This window comes from Arachis hypogaea, chromosome 14 (assembly GCF_003086295.3).
Source record: "Arachis hypogaea cultivar Tifrunner chromosome 14, arahy.Tifrunner.gnm2.J5K5, whole genome shotgun sequence".
NCBI lineage: Eukaryota > Viridiplantae > Streptophyta > Magnoliopsida > Fabales > Fabaceae > Arachis > Arachis hypogaea.
The window spans coordinates 95,434,671-95,457,929 of record NC_092049.1 but is presented as its reverse complement, the minus strand read 5'-3'; the positions used below and the strand labels follow the sequence as shown (position 1 = coordinate 95,457,929).

Here is a 23,259-nt window from a genome sequence, read left to right as displayed (position 1 = left end):
ATGGTTGGGATCTGTAGTGCGATCGTACAAAGTTATATTTGGGAGTTTGAAGTCCTTAGGAATTTTAGTTTTCATGATTTCCCTAGTGAATGGATCTTGGTCTTTGCGTGAGTTGTCCCAAGGGATGAACCGAGTAGTTTTGGTGTTGAGATCGGTTTCAAGTTTTAGAAGTTTATCTTCTAATTCTCGACGTCGCCTCACCTCTCTTTGTAGATCCTTCTCAACCTCTCGTTGGCGCTGGGTTTCTTTTTCCTGTTGCTTTAAACGATTTTGAAATGCTTCAATCACTCCCGGATTTGATGAGTTTTTTTCCCCGTTAGATTATGGGGTATCTTTCAGTGTATTGCCCGCATTTTTGTGCGGTGTTCTGTCTTCTAAATCTGAGTCATGGTCGTTGTCATGGTCGTCCGCCATGGTGATGGGATGACTTCCAGATTCCCCGGCAACGGTGCCAATGTTCCGGGGGTTACCTGAAACTGTAGGTCAATCTCGAATGAGATCTTCTGTACTGGTCGGAGATGACATGTCCGGCTGGTGGGTGGCGGCCGGAGCTGTCGTGTCCGACTTGCTGGACTGGCTGCACTGCTGATCCTTGATCATCGGAGGGTGGGGGGTACCTGCAAGAGACTCCGATGCTTAAGTTAGCATGGGTATTAAACAGGTTTTTAGTAGAATCAGAGTATGAGTTATACCTGGGTGCTCCAGTGTATTTATAGTGGTTGTAGAGTGACCTTTCTAGATAAGATAAGTTAGTTATCTTATCTTATCTTTATCTTTGAGTTGAGGTCATCTTATCTTCAAGGAAACTGCCCTTATCTCTATAGGCTTGGACTGCCTTTAGATTTAGGTCGTGTTCCTTGAGTTGGTCCCTTTTTTGGGCTTTCCTGTTGATTTGGCCAAGCTCTTTGAGAGGAGGTCGGATAGTCTAACCTGAAGAGGTCGGTCACTTTGTCGCTAAACATCCCGGGTCGGACAGCTTGACCCAGGGTATGAACAATAACAAACTCAAGAGGCTATAAAAAGTCAGCCCCAAAAGCTCGAGAAACCACTTTGTTTTTCAAAATAAAGTTGCTAAACAAGCAACTAAGAAAGTATCAAAAAGTCAGAGCTACCAATTACAACATATAAAAGGTTCAAAGCCCACAAGTCGGGCTATCTACACAAATGTCCAGGATAATCATTGAGGATCTGAAGGCTTCTCAGCAGCATCAACACGAGGTGAAGGAAGGCGAGTCTGAAGAGGCACCGCATCCACTGTCCCATCATCCCGGTTCAAGATTTGGCAATCAGGATCCGACAGAGGATGACCAGCCTCAGCTGAAGAAATTGAAGAAGTCGGCACAACAGATGTCTTGTCGGCAGGCACAGGAGGAGGTTCGACATCATCATCATCATCAGGGTCATCAGGGACAATCTTACCGTCCCTCACAACGTTGTCCAAACTGAAGAGAGTAAGATCGAGCTCGGGTGCAAGAACCCGAACCTGCTCCTTCATGTTCTCATAAGCATCATTTACGCTGCCTACAAGGTGACCCTGGAGCTCGGTATAATCAGCTCGGGCAGACTCTAGATCATCCCTGAGACGCATTATTTCTCTATAGGTCGTGACATAACTCTCCTTGTGCCTCAACACCGTGTCTTCAGCCAACTTCATAGAAGCCGCCAAGGCAACAGAACTAGCCTTCTCACCCTCCAACTCTTTCTCTAGCTTGGTCACCTTCACCTCGAGCTCCTCCCTCAAACCCTTCATCCGATGGAACTCCAACTTGGCCTCCTCCATAAAGACCTTCTTAATATGAAGAGGAAGATCTTGAGCAGTCTGATATAAGGCCGCCCCCATGTGTGCCATCTTGATGCTACTTCGAGTAATAAAATCCAGATGGCGAAGAAGAGAAATATCATCAGTAAGGACCGATCTGCTGGTCGACAAACTCAACAACATCGAAGTCAGGGGCATCAAGGTTAAAAGGCTCAGCCGTTTTTTGCTTTTTTGGAGGAGGAGCGCCGGTGGGAGAAGAGTTAGCAGTAGAAGACTGAGGAGGATCAACTAAACGAGTTGAAGGGGTAGGGATTATCCTTCCCAACCCTGCAGCAACTGATACCGATTTCCTAGGAGGAACCTGGAAAGATCCCTCGCCAGCAGCCTTGGACGAAGCAAGCTGAGTTGCAGTAGCCTTCTTGGCTTTCTTAAAGGCCTTCATGGAATCTGAAGTCTTGGCCATCTCTGAAACAAACAAAAGACCAGCAAAGCCAAGTTACAAATCAGAAAAGAAGAAAAATTTGAAAAGAAGTAAAAACAGATAGAAAAAAGAAGTCGACCACTACCCAGCTCAGTTTGGAGAAGCGAGTGGTCCCCTAAAAACCTCTTAGTGTCAAGGTAAGGAGGTTACCCCCAATTCTCCTCCAACACACTCATAAAGGCCTGCTCGACCTCGTCTAACATCTCCCATGAATACTTCGACACAACAACATTCTTTTGCCACTCTAAGGGAAAAGTAGGTTCATCATTCTCATCCAGGAAAAAGGGGCGAGTTCCTTCAACAGCTCGGACCTTGAAAACATAGTTTTTAAAATCACAGAAAGATTCGTCGTACATGGAAAAAACTTTCTTTCCCTGAGAAGCTCGGAAAGAAACCCAGGCAGCCTTCTTCTTAACCACCCCAGGTTTTGTTAAAACAAAAATATAAAAGAAGAGGGATTGGGAAGGATGGACACCCAGTTCATGACACAGTAATTGAAAAATTTTTATAAAGCCCCAGGAGTTGGGGTGGAGTTGGGATGGAGCTACATTACAAGACCATAACAGGTTGGTCTCAAAAGGAGTGAAAGGAAGAGTAATATTCATCTGACTAAAAAAGAAGTCATACGCATAGAAAAAGGGACAGTCTCCAACAAACCGAGTAGAAAAACAAACTCTCTCTTCAGAAGTAGGAGATACAAGCTCATAATTCTTTTCCTCACTACTATTACTACAAACCCTATTAAACTTCCTAAGCTGCTCACAAAATTCAGAATCAACCAGTGAAATACACAAAAAAACCATAGAATCCACCCAATCGGCCATGCTATCAGGGACTTTGGAGGAGACCTCAACAATATTTTTGCGAGAGGAAGACAAGGTCAAATAATCCTACAACAAAGAAAAAGAGAGAAATTACTAAATAAACAACTCTACCATAATGAAGAAATCAACTCGGACAAAAATGACTAAGAGCAACGCAAACAGCAAAAAGGACACCCCAGGATCCACACCAAAGACCCAGGGGCATCCTTTGGAGGCAATCAGGGGACAAGGGCTCAGGAAAAATATACAAGCCTACATCTTTATATGTCCTAACAGGAAGGTAATAACCCTTTTTCAACAAAAGCAGCGACACAAAGAAAATCAAAGCAAGCTACTAGAAAATCGCTATCTTCTACAAAGTTCATCAGCAAAGAAAACTACTAACATGGCGAAAGTCATCAAAGAAGCAATCTTTGAGAAAGCAGATAGATTCATAAGCCCCAATCACAACATGCAGTTCATAAAAGAAGAACACAAACCAGAAAGCAATAAACGGCACGAACCCTAGAAATACAGAAGAATCATTTCAAAATAAAAAAATACCCCCACAGCAGTAACCAGCAGATGCACGGCGAAACAAAAAAGGTTCAAACTTCACAAAAGTCAAGCCAGAAATAGAACAACCCAAGCGACGAAGGAAGTAAAGAAGCGGAAGGAAGAACTAACCTGAAAAAAGGAGAAAGCTCTGAAGAAGGTTGAAAGCCGGAGTGACAAAACCGGAAAACACCTCTCAAGAAAAGCACCAACAAAGTACCAAACAAGCGTCGCAGAGAAAAAAAGAAAAAATGCAAAACAGAAAGTCAGAGAGAAAAGAGGGGAAGTCACAGAGAAGAGAAAACTGTTTTTTGAGTGTAAAATTCAAAATAAAGGAAGAAGAGAAACGGGGCATTAAAAACAATTAATGAGGGGATTAAATCCTCGCACATTCCCAAGGCAAGGACGCTAAATACAAAAGGGCACGCTTAAAAGGAAACGAAGAAAAACACTTTGCATTCGAAAGCTTCAATGAAGTTGACAAAATGCTCGAGTTCGACCTCACCAGAGAAGGATCGAAGTCCTAAAACTAAGGCTCGACCTCAAAAAAAAGGGGACCAAGCTCGAGCAGGGGCACTGTTCATACCCTGGGTCGAGTTGTCCGACCCAGGATGTTTTAGCGACAAAGCGACCGACCTCTTCAGGTCAGATTATCCGACCTCTTCTCAAAGAGCTCGGCCAAATTGCCAGGAAAGCCCAGTAAAGGGCCCAAATAGAGGAACACGACCCAAATCCAAAGGCAGCCCAAGCCATAGAGATAAGGGCAGTTCCCTTGAAAATAAGATGACCTCACTTAAAGATAAGATAACTAACTTATCTTATCTAAAAGGGTCACTTCACACCATTATAAATACACTGGAGCACCCAGGTATAACTCATACTCTTATCCTACTAAAAACCTGCTTAATATCCTTGCTAACTTAAGCATCGGAGTCCCTTGCAGGTACCACCACCCTCCAATGATAAAGGATCAGCAGCGCAGCCAGTCCAACAAATTGGACACGATAGCTCCGGCCGCCACCCACCAGCCGGACACGTCATCTCCGACCAGTACAGAAGATCTCGTCCGAGATCGACCTACAATTTCAGGTAACCCTCGGAACAAATCTATACTTCGATGAGATTATTTTGTGAAAATTCTAACTGACGATTTCCCTCCGTCAAGTTTTTGGCACCATTGCTGGAGAATCGCAAATGTGCGCTTGTTATTGGTTATTGTTAATATGTTGATATTGTGAATAGCTTGATTTTTGGTTTGTTTGCTAATTTTTGCTAGTTTTAGGAGTTTATTTTCTTTGTTTCTTATTAGCTTTTGTTCTTTTTTTCTCTTTCTATTATGAAGAACCTTTTTGGCAACTTCCTCAAACTTATGGACAACCTTCTTGGCAACAACTTCCTCCAACATACTATGAGCAAGAACCATTCCATGATGCATACTAATTCAATGGATGTGGTAGACCTCCTTGTGGTTATCAACCATAACCACCATATGCCTATGACCCCTCCTCCTCAACATAGCCCTCAACCACCATACTCAAAAGCCTCATACCACCATACACCTCCATATGATCATAATCCATTTCCACCATACCAACAAGCTTATGAGCCATATGAACCATACATAGAACCACCCCAATTCCAACATCAATACTCCCAAGAACCACCACCTCTATATACACCATCTCAATACTTCTACCAAGATGAACCACCTTCCTATTATGAACCCTTTCTCCCACATAATGAACCCTCCTATCCACCTCAAGCCCCAATGAATGACATTCTCATTTCATTACTTCAAGAGCGACTTGAAGCTCAAAGGAGACAAGACCAATTCATGGCTACCTTGACCAAGGTAGTAACCAACTTAGCCTCCCAACACTTATGCACTCAAAGCACTCCCATGGCCACATGTAGAAAATCAAATGAAGAGCATAGCATGAAAGAGAGATTAGAAACTCCGGTGGAAAATGAGGAATGGGACTTTGTATTGGAACAAATAGAGGAAGCCATAATTGTTGAAGAGGAAGAAGTGGTTGAAGACTTAGAGATGTTGAAAGTCCATGGAAATCTCGTGTCATAGAGCCTCCTTCCAAGGAGTTTGAATTGGATGTTGAAGAGGGTGCACAACCTCTAAGGTATATCATGGTTGAAGATTTTGGAGAGGTTGATCCAGAAAAGGATTCAATCATTGATGAGTTTTTATATACACTAATTGTTCATACACCGGTCCGAGCTATAGGGTCGAGTTGGATGAAGACAAAGGGACTGACCTCATGAAAGGTTGGCCCAACACCGACCTCTTTGAAAAGAGCTCGGACAAATGCCTCAGAGGCCCAAGAAGGCCCAAAGCAAAAGGATCACCGCTCACCAGAAGGCGGTTGACCAAAGGATAAAGATCTCCTCCACAAAAAGTTAAGATAAGATAACCAACTTATCTCAAAGGAAGATCATCAAGCATTATTATAAATACACTGGAGCACCCAGGTATAACTCATACTCTAATTCTATAAAAAACCTGCCTAAAGCCCGTACTGACTTAAGCATCGGAGTCTCTTGCAGGCACCACCCCCCTCCGGTGATCGAGGACCAGCAGCATCTCAAGCTCCAACAAGTTGGGCACGGCAACCTTGGCCAGACCAGAAGATCTTATCCGAGATCGACCTCCCTATTTCAGGTAATCCTCAGAACATTGGCACCGTTGCCAGGGAATCTGGAAGTCATCCCATCACCATGGCAAACAACCCTGCCAATGACCTCAACTCGGGATTAGAAGAAGAAAGGCCACTTAAGAACACGAATACCGCACCAAACTCCACAAAGGACACACACCAATCCAAGGGAGACAAGCAGACTCAGAACGTAGAAATTTTAGATGCCATTCGTGAATAGCAGGATCGACTCAAACAGCTCGAACAAGAAGCCAAACGTCAGCGCGAAGCCGAGCGAGATCTCCGGAGAGAAAAAAGACGGCGTCCAGAACTCGAAGATAAACTCTTGAAGCTTGAAGCCAACCTCAAGACTAAAACCGCTCAACCCAACCGCGAAAACAGCCCCCACAAGGACCAAAACCCGTTCACGAAAGAAATCATGAAGGCAAAGGTCCCAAAGGACTTCAAGGCCCCTGACATGACCCTATACAATGGTACGTCCGACCCAAGTCATCACCTCAGTAATTTCAGGAGTCAGATGTACTTCATGGATGCCTCAAACGCGACCCGTTGAAAAGCCTTCCCGACCACCTTGACCAAGACGGCAATAAAGTGGTTTGACAGCCTGCCACCAAGATCGATCGCAAGCTTCGATGACCTTTCCAAGAAGTTCTTAGCCAGGTTCTCCATCCAAAAAGGATAAAACCAAGCACGCTCCAAGCTTGCTAGGGATTAAAGAAGGAGATCGGGAAAGCCTCCGCAGTTACATGGATAGATTCAATAAAGCATGCCTTGACATACAAAACCTTCCTACAGAAGCAGCGATTATGGGACTCATCAACGGTCTGTGGGAAGGACCCTTTAGCCACTCCATATCCAAGAAAAACCCAACATCTCTGAACGATGTACAAGAACGGACAGAAAAGTACATCAATATGGAAGAGAACTCCCGATTAGGAGAAACCTCAAAGATCGGATTCTCCTACCCACCTCGGGATAAGGATAAAGAGTCTAGAAAAAAAGAAGACCAACCGGAGAGATATGCAACACTGAGAAGATCCCATCCCCTCGCCCGATTAAACACAAGAAATGAGGAAGTCGGACATAGTATTGTGAATACCACCAAATCTATGGGCATTTTACCAACGAGTGCTACGACCTGAAGAATGTCATAGAAAAATTCGCACGAGAAGGGCGACTAGATCGGTTCTTAGCCAATGGAGCTGACGAACCAAAAAGGAGAAGAAGGAACGAAGACCACGAACGAGCTGAACGTCCCCCTCACACCCCGGAGAGACATTTCACATGATAAATGTCATCCCGCAAAAGACACCTTAAAGAGGTGTACCATGTCGGAGAAGGGGACAGGTCGCCCCACCTCCCCACTATTACCTTCACTCAAGAAGACGCCGCATCATCCTGGGACATGATGACCCCGTGGTCGATACCATCATACTTGCCAATGCCAATCTCCACCGAATATTGGTAGACCAAGGAAGCTCTGCGGATATCCTGTTCAAATCCGCCTTTGACAAGCTCAGCCTACAAGAAAAAGAGCTCAAAGCATATCCTAATAGCCTGTTCGGGCTCGGAAACACCCCAATCCAACCACTTGGGTACATCCCACTGCACACAACCTTCGGAAAAGGAACACGGTCTAGAAAGCTAAGTATAGATTGCATTGTAGTCGATGTGAGCTCCGCGTACAACGCCCTCATAGGTCGGACAATGCTAAATCAGCTCGCGGCGGTAGTCTCCACTCCACACCTATGTATGAAGTTCCCAACTCCAGAGGGGATCGCCACCATAAAGGGAGACCATAGACTCGTGCGACGCTGTTACAACGAAAGTCTGAGCCTTAAAGGAGACCGCAGAGGAAAAGAAACCAACACTATTGAACTCGGGGGAACCCGAGCTCGTGAAGAACTTTGTCCCCAACCAGAAGGCAAGACCGAAGAAGTTCATATCGGAGATACTCAGGACAAAACAACAAAAATAGGGGCGAATCTAAAAGGAGACCTGAAAGAGCTGCTTGTAAAGTTCCTAAAGGACAACTCCGATCTCTTCGCTTGGAAGACCGCAGACATGCCCGGCATAGATCTCGGACTAATGTGCCACAAACTGGCAGTATACCCAGAATCTCGGCCAGTACAACAGAAACGTCGAAAGCTCGGCCTAGTGAGATCGCAAGCCGTGGAAGAACAGGTACAGGCCTTACTAGAGGCGGGGTTCATAAGGGAGGTCAAGTACCCTTTATGGCTGGCCAATGTCGTACTGGTCAAAAAGTCAAATGAAAAGTGGCGGATGTGCACTTATTACACCGACCTCAACAAAGCCTGCCCAAAGGATCCCCACCCACTCCCGAATATAGACACTCTAGTCGATGCCTCATCAGGATACCAATACCTTTCCTTCATGGACGCTTACTCGGGGTACAACCAAATTTCAATGTATCAACCTGACCAAGAGAAAACCTCGTTCCTAACCCCAAGGGCAAACTACTGCTATGTAGTCATGCCATTCGGACTTAAAAACGCAGGGGCTACATGCCAGAGGTTAATGAACAAAGGTTTTGCTAACCATATCGGAAAGCTAATGGAGGTCTACATTGACGACATGTTGATAAAGACATAAAGAGAAGAAGCGCTACTGTTCGACCTAGCCGAAGTGTTCGGCACTATAAGAAAGCACAGGATGAGACTAAATCCTGCAAAGTGCACTTTTGCGGTAGAAGCTGGCAAATTCTTGGGCTTCATGCTCACCTAGAGAGGAATTGAAGTAAACCCAGATAAATGCCAGATCATACTCAACATGAAAAGCCCAACCAACCCAAAAAAGGTATCTTACAGAAAACTGACTTAGCTGGAAGAATCCTACAATGGGCAGTTGAGTTGTCCGAATTTGACCGTAAGTATGAAGCTCGTACTGCCATCAAGTCTCAATACTTGGCCGACTTCATCGCAGAATACACCGACACCCCAGGCACCCCCACTAATTGGAACCTCCATGTAGACGGCTCATCAAACAAAGTCGGGAGTGGAGCAGGTGTCATCCTAGAAAGTAATCAGGGAACCCAGCTCGAACTCTACTTAAGGTTCGGGTTTCCCACTTCAAATAACCAAGCCGAATACGAAGCCCTACTGGTTGGTTTGAAGCTGGCTAGGGAAGTTGGAGCTCAAAAGCTCACCATATTTAGCGACTCACAAGTGGTCACCTCTCAAATAGAAGGGAGCTATCAGGCTAAGGATCCCACCATGAAGAAATACCTGGATAAGACCAGAAAATAGTTCAGAAAATTCATGGGATACGGGATCCAACATATACCTCGGGAACAAAATGCCCAAGCTGATGCACTTTCGAAACTAGCTAGCACCAAACCAGGGGGCAAGAATAAAAGCATCATCCAAGAAACACTGCAAAATCCATCAACCTCAGCAGAAGAAGAGGTCCTAGGTATATCAGACTGGAACCAAGGAGATACTACCAGCAGATAAAAAAGAGGCAAAAAGGCTAGTACGAGAAGCACAGTACTACACCATAGTGCACGATGTCCTATGTTGGAGAGGAATCTCTACACCCCTCCTAAAATGCGTCCCGACCTCCACTACAAAGGAAGTCTTAGACGAAGTTCACAGTGGCATGTGCGGCAACCACCTTGGAGCACGAGCTCTTTCCAAAAAGGTACTCCGAGCTGGTTTTTACTGGCCGACCTTACAAAAGGAAGCAATAGAGTTCGTCAAAATATGCCCACCATGCCAGAAACACGCCAACTTCCATATCGCACCCCCAGAAGAGCTTATCTGCGTCACTTTACCCTGGCCATTCACAAAGTGGGGGCTCGACCTCCTCGGACCATTCCCCTAGGGATCGGGGCAAGTCAAGCTCCTCATCATAGGGATAGACTACTTTACAAAGTGGATTGAGGCAGAGCCATTAGCCTCTGCCACCACCCAAAGAAGTCGGAGGTTCCTATATCGAAATATTGTCATAAGGTTTGGGGTCCCATGCTCCATCACCACAGACAATGGCACTCAATTCACCGACACAGGCTTCAGGAACTTGGTAGCTGATTTAAAAATAAAGCACCAGTTCACCTCCGTGGAACACCCATAAGCCAACGGACAGGCGGAAGCCGCCAACAAAGTCATATTGGCCGGGTTAAAACAAAGACTACAGGACGCAAAAGGAGCCTAGGCTGAAGAGCTCCCGCAAGTCCTGTGGGTATATCAGACGACCCCATATTCCACCATTGGGGAATCACCCTTTCGACTTGCTTACGAAATGGAGGCAATGACTCCCGTAGAGGTAGAGGAAAGATCTCCTAAGGTGATCTTCTACAATGAGGATACCAACTCCCAAGCACAAAGGGAAGAGCTCGACTTACTCGCAGAAGTCCGAGAAGGAGCTCGGATTAAAGAGGAAGTGCTAAAGTTTCGAATGGCTTTAAGGTATATGATGAACGGATTCTTGCTAGTAAAGAATTTCACAAATAAATCCTCGTTGCTAGTATAGTTTCTAAACCAACAAAGAATCCTTTCATACAAAAATTTGATTGTCACAAGTAACAAACCAATAAAAATAATAACCGAAGTATTCAAACCTCGGGTCGTCTCTCAAGGAATTACAGGGAGGTATATTTATTATTGGCTATGGAAAAGTATCTTTTTGGGGTTTTGAATAAGGAACAAGAAAACTAAATTGCAAGAATTAAATCGACAACTTGGCAAGGTATGAGAACTAGACGTCCTATTCTAGTTATCCTTATCAATTGTGATGAGAATTGTTTATTGCTACCACTTAGTTAACCTCTAACTATGAAGGAAAGTTAAGTGGATGAATTAAATTGATTCCTCAAGTCCTAGTCAACTCCTAAGGAAAGACTAGCTTTAGAGGGATCCAAATCAATCAGCAACTTTCAATTATCAATCAACAAGGAGTTTGATAACTCAAGAGTCTCCAATTACTCAACCAAAGCCAAGAATAAAAAATATAATCTAAAATCCAACCAAGCATTTTATCAAACACTTGGAAGGCACAACATAAAGACATAGAAAAGTAATAGGGAATGTAAAATCTAAAACCAACAATTGCAAGCATCAAAGATAACAATTACAGCAAGAAGCAATAAATATGAAATACCTCAAATTGCATTAAATATAAAATCAAATCTAACATGGAGGGTTCATAAACCAAATTGGGGAAATAAATAAACCAACAAGAGAAATAGATGAACTAAAGTTCTAGAACTAATAAGAGTAGAAGAAACACTAAATCAAAGTAAAATAGAAATCTGAGATTAAGAAAAGCTAAACCTAAAATCCTAAATCCTAGAGAGAGGAGAGAGCCTCTCTCTCTAAAAAACTACATCTAAAACCTAAAATTATATGAATGAATTGATGATAAATGATTCCCACACTATGCAGCCTATATTCTGTGTTCTCGGGCTTGGAATTGGGCCAAAAAGAAGCCCAGAAATCGCTCCCAGCGCTTTCTGCAATCTAAGTCACGCGTACGCGTCGCTTGGCGAAATTCCTTGTCACACGTACGCGTCAGTCACGTGTACACGTCGCTTGTTTTCTGTGCTAGGCACGCGTACACGTCGTCCACGCGTACGCATCGCTGCCAGCTTCTTAAAACTTCATTTTCTCGCGTTCCTTCCATTTTTGCAAGCTTCCTCTCCATCCTCTAAGCCATTCCTGCCCTATAAAGCCTGAAAACACTTAATGCAAAAATCACGGCATCGAATGGTATAAAGGGGAATTAAAATACACAATTTAAAGGCTTTGGAAGCAAGTTTTCAACCATAGAACAAAACTAGGAAGGAATTGTAAAATCATGCAATTGTATGAATAAGGGTGCAAATATTTGATAAAAACCACTCAAATTAACACAAGATAAACCATAAAATAGTAGTTTATCAATCTCCCCACACTTAAACATTAGCATGTCCTCATGCTAAGCTCAAGAGAACCAAAAGAGTGAAATCAGAATGGTGGAAGTTATGCAATGCAATCTATCTAGATGCAAGCTACCTACATGAATCATGCTATTCTAATTACCATCTATCTATATATATATATATAAGTATCGATGTGGTCAAATTAAGTCAAATTTTTCAAGAAATCATATATGCACAATCAAGGGCTAAATCAATCATATCAAAACACATTCACAATTAAGTTGAGTTAATCAAAATAGTTCACAAACTTGCCATACTAGAAATGATCAAATATAGACATATAGAAATGAGCCATTGAACCCTCACTGAATTTGTACATGCACTCTAATCACTCAAGTGTTTGGGGTTAAACCACTATACTCTTCTCTAGTCATGCTTTCTAAAACTTTGTTCTTCATCTAACCATTCAACAAATATTAAGTGTACAAATGCAAACATCATGAAGGCTTTTCAAGGTTGTAATGGGGCTAAGGTAAGGATGAGGGTGCATATATATATGGCCAAGTGAGCTGTAAATTGAATCTTTGACTAGCCTAAGCTCTCACCTAACACACACACATACACTATGTAATTCTAATTCATGCCTAGCTACCCATAATTCCCACTTTTGCATCACATACTCATGTACCAAAATTTTCTTTAATTTCACTACCTATGCATTGATCTTTTATTAAACTTAGCATTGGGGCAGTTTTGTCCCCTATTTATTTATTTATTTATTTTGTAATATTTATTTATTTATTTTTGAACATGAAAGCAAAAATAACATATCAATGCATCTGGTTTTTCTGGTCTCGCATGAGTAGGTACCCAAATTTCCAATATTCAAATAAATTAGAAACATAACACATTCTCATTAACCCAAGTTTCCACAGTTCCCCACACTTAATTGATACACAATCTCTATCTTAAGCTAATCCAAAGATTCAATGGTGTAATTAATTGTTTTTCCGCTTAAGGCTAGTGATGTAGTAAAGTATAGAATAAATGGGGATAAAAGGCTCAAAGTGGCTAACAAAGGTAAATGGAATGGTAGGCTATTTGGGATAAGTGAGCTAATAAAAATTGATGGCCTTAATCATATGTATGCATGTAAATACATTAACAATGGACATATAGAATGGAACAAAGCAAAGTCTGCAATCATAGTGAAGGAAACACAGAAGAATAAAAATCATGGTTAAATAATGTAATCATGCAGTTAAGCTAAAAAATTCACGGCACTACAAGAAATAAGTTTTCTGTCACGCTTTAAAAGCGTACCGAAAAGTGCAAAAAAGCGTACCGATAGCTTTTCGCCACGCTTTTTGAGCTATCGGCACGCTTTTGAAAGGGTCACATCTGCCAGCGTGCCGGTTGCTCTATCGCCACGCTTTTGTGGATCTATCGGCACGCTTTTTTTGTTGGCACGTTTTCATCTCTTGCCACGCTTAAAAAGCGTGGCCATAGGTCTTAACCTATAGGTACGCTTAAAAAGCGTACCGAAAAGTGTACATATCGCCATGCTTTTAAAACGTCCCAGAATGTTAATTTTGGGTACTCTTTAAAAGCGTGCCAATAGGGGAAGATATGGCTACACTTTTTAAAGCGTGGCAATAGCCAGTGATACGGCCACGCTTTAAAAACGTGGCATTAGCCTTATAAAATTAAAAAAAAAAATTATTTTTCTTATTTTTACCTTCGTCACTGCAAAATATAAATTTTCAATCTTTTTTTATTACCATACCAAACCTACAAATATAGTATGCAATTTTTAGTACAAGATAAATCAAACAATAATTAGTGACATAATTTTTGCAATAATTATTTTATACATTAAAAAACTAATACTCAAATACAAAATAAATCTCAAGTTCAAATTCCAAAACTAAAAACTGAAAAAAAAACTTAAATTCTATTTCCTTTGCTGTTCCTGCTGTTCCTCCTTCCTCTAGCCCTCTTAAACCTCCTTCCCTTAGATCATACAAGAGACCCTTTGGCAAGAAGATCCTTCTGTCAGGACCTGTCACCAAATGGAAGCAATGATCAGAAACTAGTTTCCTACCTTGAATTGTACAACTAGAGTATATAAAAAAAATTTTGTTAGTTCATTACAAGAACTTAATTAGGACTAATTAGGAGATTATAGGCTATAGCAATAAGTTACCCTCCTCTTACTGCTAAGTCAAACTTTGTTAGATACTTTGGTTCTCTCAGTTTATTTACAAGCAACAATAAGTTACTTTGCCTTCTGTTGGCTTTCCCATGCAACGATTTTGGCTTCCTCTTTCTGAATCCTGTAATGAAATAGAAGTTCATCGGAAAACACACAATCAGAACAACTAAATTATATGTCTCTAGTTCATTGAATGATATGAACATAACAATGATGACATACTTGGTTATGTCCATGGTGGACTTTGCAATATCTGAACATGAAGTTTGGATTTTACTATTACTTTCTTGAAAGGAGGTGAAATTTGTTGCATGACCTTTAGGCCACCTAATAACAGTGGCCTCACTATCAACCTCAACATCTCTAATCTCTAATTTGCTATTTTTCTATTTTCTAATAAAATGCAGATGCTTTAGCACATTAGTTAAAACAGCAGAAAACAGCAGAAATCATCCAATAAAAAGCAAGAGATAACCACTAATCAATTCAATAAAACAGCAGAAAACATTCAATAATCATCTAATTTTCTTGTTTATAAATTAAACAGAAGCACAGCAAGAGCTCATCACTAATCAATAGAACATTCACTTACCCTAATGCTAAAGCACCAAACCACTGAAGCAAGAATCCAAGAATTGCCGAGCCAAAAATCACGGGTATGTTTCCGAAGTTCCAACCAAAGGAGAGGACACCCAGAGGGTCTAAGCAGGGCATCATAGCAGCTAGGAAAATCAACGTAATAGGTGTTGTTTTCCACATCAGACTGTTAATGAATGCATAAATTAGACAAAAAGAAATAAATCATTTAATGCAAAGAAATACATAGAAAGCACAGATAAGAAATATAGAAATAAGAAAATGCAAAACAAAATTAATATACACTTAGGCCATCTCTTCTAATATGCAATTGATTCATTTAAAAAATTGAACCAAAAGAAGGTAACAAATGGTTCAAAGAAATTAAAATACCAATATAGTTGACGTTGTGATTGAGACCTGAATTATACAAAACAATTATGATTGACATTCATGAACAAAAATAAATTGGAACAAATATTTTAAAAATCGGCTACTGATTTAGTACACTTCAGAAAAACAGCAAGCAATAACCAATTTAGAAAAATCATATAAAATCCATCTTTGGTTGGATTCTCCCAAATTTTGGTGTGGTTGAACTAGACTTACCCATCTTTCACCCAGTTCAAGTCCCAGAGCATTTTCACTTCTCTAGAAAAAATTATGCCTCTCGAAATATGGTTTTGTTTTAAGAAAAAGGAGTTGTCACAGCAGTGAACAGCCCTGCTTCCAAAAGGCACAACTTTCTCTTCAAAACTTGAATTGTCCTAAAATTTGGACATAAAAGACATCCTAATATTTTACCTCTCTTTGATTTCACCTCCAAAGAGTTTCAGAGTATTGAGATATATGGTTTTGAAGTTGCTGTTCCAGAATTCAGACAGCATTCTTTCTGCAGAAAATGACCATTTTCTAAAAATCATATCTCCCAAACCACACATCAGAAAATTCTGAAATTTTAGGGGAGCAATCTAGACATATCAAGGTTTCATAGAAAAATAATTTTACTCATTTTGAGTGGCTAGATTGCTCCCAGTTTTGTTCACAAAGTGCTGCCCAAAACTGCATAATTCTGCAACATGTAACCTTGGGTTTTGAGAGGTCAAAAATTGATTCCTAGCTTTTCACTCACTCTAACCTTGCATTCTAACTTTATTTTACCTATTGTGACTTGTTAGAAAGATTAAATCAGCCCCATGTGCTCAATAAGATCATCAACCAGCTCAAGGTTTTCAAAACTGAAATAACTTGTACTATATATATATACACACAATGGATCCTCATTCATTTTTCAGCAAATAAAATTTCAGCAATCAATTTAACTCTCACCAAGTAAAGAGGATCTGCCACTACTATTTTGAAGGAATGCTTCAACTCCAGTGGCAACTCCTCAGGGTGATTGTGGTCATAAAATGTGTAATCACATCCGTACTACTCAAAACGTTTGTCATACTCAAAAAGTTGTGCAGAAACATTAGGATCCATGTTCTGAAGATTCAACAACGGAAAATTTTTTAAATATCTGACAAAGCAAAAATAAGAACTCAGAAATGACATCAAACAAATGAAAAAAACTCAACAAACCAATGATAATATATAGCTTTCAATGCAAGAATACTGTAGGAACCAGGGTCTAATAATGCCTTCTAATAATTAGTTAAGCTTAAGCTTAAACACTTTTGCTTTATACCATGCTCAAAACATTACCAGGTCCTGGTTGGTGTGAGTTGAAACACTACAAGTTTTACTATCTCTTTGTTGTATAGATCAATGTCTTGTCCTAATCATAATTTGAGGATAATTCTTTAAAAAATAAATGTCCCACATAGAAAACAAACAAAGAAACCATGTATGACTGTGTACAAAACTGTCTACAAGATCAAATAATGACTTGAAGATGTTATTACACTTACAGTAGCAAGACTATAGTTATCTCGAAGATGTTCACTGAATACCAACATTAATGCTGTTGTCCTGCATTACCAAATCAGAACCAAAATTCAGAATAAGAAATCGGTTCAGAAACAACATTCAAAACAAGCAAAACCCAAAACAAAAAATTAGAACCGGCAACAAATAATCATAACAAAGAAATCAGAATAAAAAATAATAATAACCAAGAACAAATAATTAGATCCAAAAAATTAGAACAAATAATTAAAAGTAAAAAAAGGTAGAAGTTCAACAACTAACTGCAAATAAGAAAAATAGATGCAGAGTTTCAGAGAGCTGGGTGAAGGATGTAGAGGAATACGACTGTTTATTGCATTGTACCGCGGAGGACGATAGCGACTGCAAGATCCACGGAGGACGACTGGCGACAGGTGAGTTCCGAGGAGGACAACGGGCGACGGCTTCGGAGTGCGACTTCGAGTGACGGGCGAGTTCCGCGGAGCACTACAGGTGACGGCCGGTGTGACTGCGAGGGCAGGAATGGGTGAGCCAGGGAATGCAACGGTGGAGGGGATGAGGCGAGCAGGGAGAGGCGAGCAGAACCACGACAGAGAGAGGCGAGCAGAACCGCGACAGAGAGAGGCGAGCAGAACCGCGACAGAGAAAGGCGAGCAGCACGACGAGCAGAACCGCGAGAAGGATAGCAAGAGGAATGGCGAGCTGGCTAACACAACGACGATCCAGTGAGATAGATGGCGGCGTGATGGAGGTTAGGGTTTTCTGGGTGCGATGAAGGGTTGGGTTCCAGAAGGCTGGGTTCCAGAAGCTGAAGATGAGGCTGGGTTCCAGTAATGAAGATGACGATGGACACCGAAGGAAGCTGCTGGGTTCGAGAGTGAAGATGAAGTGACGGCGTAATAGGGTTTGAAAGGGAATTTTAAGGTTAAAAAGATTTTAGGGTTTGAAAGGGAATTCTTTAACTCTGTTCTAACTTTTATCAAAACCAAAGAAACCAAGAAATTCAAATGATAACATTTAAAGTTTTAATTCATACTTTGATATCAAATTTAGTTTAAATATGAATATTGAGTTTACATTAAATATTTTTTATTCTAAATTATAATTTGTTATATTTTTTAAGAATATTAAATAACTAATTATTAATACAATGTACAAACTGTAAAATTAATCAAATTATCTTAAACTAATTTTGTTAAGTATAATTTGGTAACATAAGAATTAGGTGTACTCTAACAAAGTTATGTGATTTAAAAATAAACAAATTATAAAAAAATACACATTTTGTAATGAAAAAAAAAAGATACTGAAAAAAGAAGAAAAAATATTAAATGGTGAAAAAAATAAAATCACAAGTCATCTTAAAATTTAGGATTAAAAATAAGTTAAGTGTGAAAATTTGAAAAGTTATCATTTACGGTTAAAATTTGAAAACTTAGGAAAAAAAAGTTAAGTGTGAAAAAAAATAAGTGGGAAACTAAATTTTAGGGAGGGAACTCTATCGGCACGTTTTTTTACGGTGCCAAAATAAACACACTATAGCAACGCTTATAAAGCATACCGATTTCCTTCTATGGCCATGCTTTTTAAGCGTGGCAAAAAAACGGGTGGTCAAATTTTTAATAAGTGGCCACCCACTGTAAAAGCGTGCCGATTTCCCTCTATCGCCACGCTTTTCAAGCGTGGCAGTAAAAAAGCGTGGCTAAATTTCAAGTAAGTGGGCACCCTCGTAAAAGCGTGCCGATTTTTCTCTATGGCCACGCTTTTCAAGCGTGACAAAAAAAAGCGTGGCCAAATCACAAATCAGTGGCCACCCTCGTAAAAGCGTGGCCATAGACCACTTTTCGGCACGCTTTAAAAGCGTGGCAAGAAAAAAGTGTGCCGAAAGGCCTTTTTTCTTGTAGTGCGGGTTGTGTGTTCTTTAGCTCAAAAACCATATTTCCAATTATATGTATCATGCAAGTTACAAAAGGTTTTAACTCAAATCAATGTGAATCTTAAATGCCTTTTCTAAGAAAAAGATATATTCCTTGAAAATTTCAATAAATTGACCAACATTTATTATTATATATATATACTAGATGAATTGTTGTGATTATGAAAAACTAAAAATTTTTTGTTTATCCCTATTTTCAATCAAACCAATTTCTCATATGCTAAAAGGGTAAACTAAGCTCAAGAATCCATGTTTTTCTATATCGCAACTAATAGACTAAAAGTGCAATTCAAGCTAAATATCTAAGATATATACAAGCTCAAAGTGCAAAATGAAACAAAGTAAAAATAAACAGAAGTACAATAAAATAGAAATGTACAAGTACTAAAAGAAAAATAAAATAAAATAAAATAAAATAAAATAAATCAAAAGTACAAAATAAAGCAAAATAGAATAAAAGTCTGAAATGGTTCACCATAATAAAATCTATCGGAGACGGCGACCTCCCCACACTTATATCATAGCATCGTCTTCGATGCTCTTAGTCAAGCCGGGTGTGAAGGGTCCTCACCTACGGAAGGGTGTACTGCTGGCTCTGGCTGTGATGGTTGTGCAGGTGCCTGTGGCTCTGCAAGCTGCTCAAGCTGAGGCTCCTTGTGCTGTGGCTGCTGCTGGTCCTCCTCCTGTGCACCCTCATCCTGCTCATCCTCCTCTTCCTCAGAGTGCTCCGAGGATGTGTCAGGCTCGGAGGGAATGTTAGTATGCCCCGACCTCATCATCAGCTTCATATGCTCATAGTGTCGCTTATTGCGATGCTCAGACCGCTCATAACGCCGCTGATTGTGGCACTCCATCTGATCCAGGCGCTCAAAGAGGTGGTGCACAAGAACGTAGACTGGCTGGGAAGTAGATGATGGTGCTGTGGATGCGGAAGGTACTGCAGGCGCTAAAGGTGCTGCTGAGGATGTGGCCGCATCAGTAGAAGTAGTAGAAGCAGGTAGTCTATGGCCTAGAGGTCCAAACCACTTGCCGTACGGAATAATCTTCTTGCAGTCGGCAACTGGTGGCCTCTCATGCTCTGGCTCCCAAGGCACCTCAGCTCAGTAAGCCATCTGGGTGATCAAATAGGGGAATGGCGAGTGCCTCTGACATGGTCTCTAGACATGTACTCTAGACATGTACTTTCTGATGAACTGTGGAAGGTATAGGTCTTTTCCTTCCATAACGCACCAAATGAGGATGATCATAGCAGCTGGCACCTCTGACTCGTGAGTGCTAGGCATAACATAATTACTCAGTATTTGCTGCCACAGCCTAGCCTCATTATTGAGATAAATAATCTTGATGCCCCGTGGAGTTAATTTTGACTTTCCCAAAGCCCACGGAACATCAGGATCAATGGCTATGATACGCTTGACAACATCCCAATCAAAACTCATAAATCTAATGGACTCTTCAGCCTTCTGATAACCATCTGCATCATCTATTTTAGGCTGAAAGTGGAGGATATCCTCTATCGCCTCCTCTATGACCAAGATCTGCTCCCCCCTAAGCTGCACTGCATCAAGGGTGGTCTTGTAATAGTTACAGTAGAACTCTAGGACCCATGATGCATTAACCTCTGTCAGATCTTCTCCAGAAATACCCAACCTCTCTGTTTAATCTGCTCTTCAGTGTACTTCTTTAATTTGGTTGGTATTTTGAGTGTCTGTTCCAAGTAGAGGTGCCTTTTTTTCACAAAGACCGGAAACTTAAGTTCACAGTAGAGATTTGCAAATTTAACTTGGTCAGTAGCAGGCACAATTTGATCATCTTTTTCTTCATCAGTGAAGTTCTTTTCTTGCCAAGATTCATCCGATAGAACATCCGCTAGAGTTACGGATGACTGGCCTTTTTTCCTCTTACCGGAACTGGCCTTAGCCATGCCTCTTCCTTTCGGATCAGTCATCCTGAAAAACAGAAATCCCAGGATATAGATTAACAAATAAAGCAGAAGAAGGGAAAGCAGGTAAGAAGCAAACAGACAGGAGGCCAGAAACAAAAGGAGATTGAAACACACTCATGAGTTGACCCAAAGAAATGAACTCTTAGAAAGCAAGAAAACAGAATGCAGACAACAATCAAAACAAAAACCAAGAATTCCTGCAATAATAGTGAGACGCTTGTTTGTTAAGCAACAACAATTATCATGCCTTAAAAGGAGTGAAAAGAGTTAGTTTAAAACTAAGAGAAAAGTTAGAAAGTCAATGAAGTCATGAGTTAGAAAAGTAGGTTAAAATTAGTGGCATGGTAATGTAATTCCTAGCTAAAAGAAGTTCAAAAAATTGGAGAACAAGCAAGCTCACATTCAAGCAGACAATACAAATCATTGATGTTAAAACATGTAAGGAAAGAAGCATTAAGAAGAATAAAATCATCAACAATGCATTTCAAGTAGAAAGGGAACCAAAAGGAATAGAAATGCCAACCCATCAACCCATGAATTGGCTTTGGTTTAAACCAAACAAATCACAATTTCAAAAGCACTAAAGTCAATTCATGAGTGGAAGTTAAGTGAAACAATTTTCAGAAAAATTGGGCAGCATTCTGGCAGTAAAAGGAACATTCCTGAAAAATCAAACAGCAGAATCAACAATTCAAGCTTGATTCCAAACAGAATCAGCAACTCAGGTGAATCTCAGAACAATTTGGGCAAAACCAGCAACTAAAATGTCATATAAACAAAAGGGATATTTTCAAATAGGAACAGACCATTCAATCCATAGAAACTCAAGGCAAATTATAAACCAAAACAGCATCAAAACACTGAGGTAAGCAGCAGCAAGCACAGTTGAGTTCGAACATGTAAGTGCGGGATTGAAATGGACATTGAAATGGAGCAGTGGATGATTCAAAGTGAATTCCAGAAAAAAAAATAGCAACATGAACCATTCAGTAAGCTATCAATTTCAATAAGCACATGAATTTCAATATATGTCAATTAGCATGAAGAATAAGGAAATTCATGTAACTTTAGGCCTCATTAGGCAGAATGAAACAATTGGTTATTTCCCAAACTCAATCAATCAAATAGGATTTCCTATGAATTCATTAACAATTAAAAACACCATGCCAACTATAAATTCATAAGAATTAAACAAATGAGCCAGCAAGACAGCAATAAGCAAGTATTTCATAACCAATCAGGCATATGCAGCATGGAAAGCATTACAGAATACCAACATCATCATCACTGCAAACACAATTCAGACTATGTGTGTTTCAAAGAGCAGCCAGTGGCATCAAGTAATCGATTTAAGCACAGGGTCAAATCAGCATTACAAACAGAGAAGAATAACCAGTCTCAGACAGCAGGAACAGAGTAACTATCAGACCTCAATCCACTAACCACATCCTAGCTACCTAACCACCTAAATCAACTAATAACATGCATCTCTAACTATCTTAATTCTAACAACATTCAAACTAAGCTAACTAACGTAATTGAACAGATGAATAGCTGAAAGGCAAAGATGGAAGCAGGGAAACCTGGGGGGGGTGCAGTAACAGAATTGGGAAAGGAAGTGGAGGAACCAGGTCACCCGGAGATGGCGGTGGCACGGCAGTGAAGGGGCTGTCTGCGACGGTCTTGTAAACGCAGGAGGGGTGGTGAAAGGAGGAATAAGGAGAAGAAGAGAGGAAGAAAGGAGGGAGAGGGAGGGGCGGTCAGCGGCGGTCCGGGGTCACTGATGGTAAGCAATGATGGGATGTTGGTGGTGGTGAGGGTGGCAATGGAGGGAAGAGAAGAAATTGGAATGTTGAGGGAGGAAGATTGGGCGACGCGAATGGGTTAATGAAATCAAATCCATGCGTATGCGTGGATCATGCGTGAGCATGGATGAGGCAAAAATGCATCGACGCATACACGTCATAGACGCGAACATGTAGAAGGAGATAAACGAAGACGATGCGTACGCATGAAACACGCATACGCGGCCGAAATCGTGCAAAACGCACGATTCCAGCGTCATTTTGGCACAACTCTCTATTCAAATTGAAGGGGACAAAATTTTCCATGCGACACGTGCGCATCGTGCACGCCCACGCGTGGTGTGCTAGAATTGAAATTGACGCGTACGAGTGACCCAAATTATGCTTTTTGCACACCAGCCACACGATTCCATCACAACTTTCTGTTCGTTGGATGGAGGCACCGAATTGGTATCGACGCCCACGCGTGGCCTACGCTCACGCGTGGCCTACGCTCATGCGTGGTTTGGCTTTTTTTTAATGCAGAATGTAGAATGCAGAATGCAGATGATTATGCAGGAATTATGAATGAATGCAGTGAAAAACAAAATAAAATAAAACTAAGACTAGAAAGGAACGATCATACCATGGTGGTTTGTCTCCCACCTAGCATTTTTAGTTAAAGTCCTTAGGTTGGACATTTGGTGAGCTCCTTGTCATGGTGGCTTGTGCTTGAACTCATCTTGA

The 23,259-nt window shown here is 40.9% G+C and overlaps 1 long non-coding RNA gene across 1 annotated transcript; it reads right to left on the bottom strand.

The window, feature by feature from the left end:
- Window positions 1-13,955: 13,955 nt before the first annotated feature.
- LOC112740461 (uncharacterized) lies at window positions 13,956-15,116 on the bottom strand. Its single transcript, XR_011871832.1, has 3 exons — window positions 14,583-15,116; window positions 14,352-14,481; window positions 13,956-14,207 (listed from the first exon to the last, which is right to left on the bottom strand). It is a non-coding gene; the product is annotated as an uncharacterized lncRNA (long non-coding RNA).
- Between the last annotated feature and the right edge of the window lie 8,143 nt (window positions 15,117-23,259).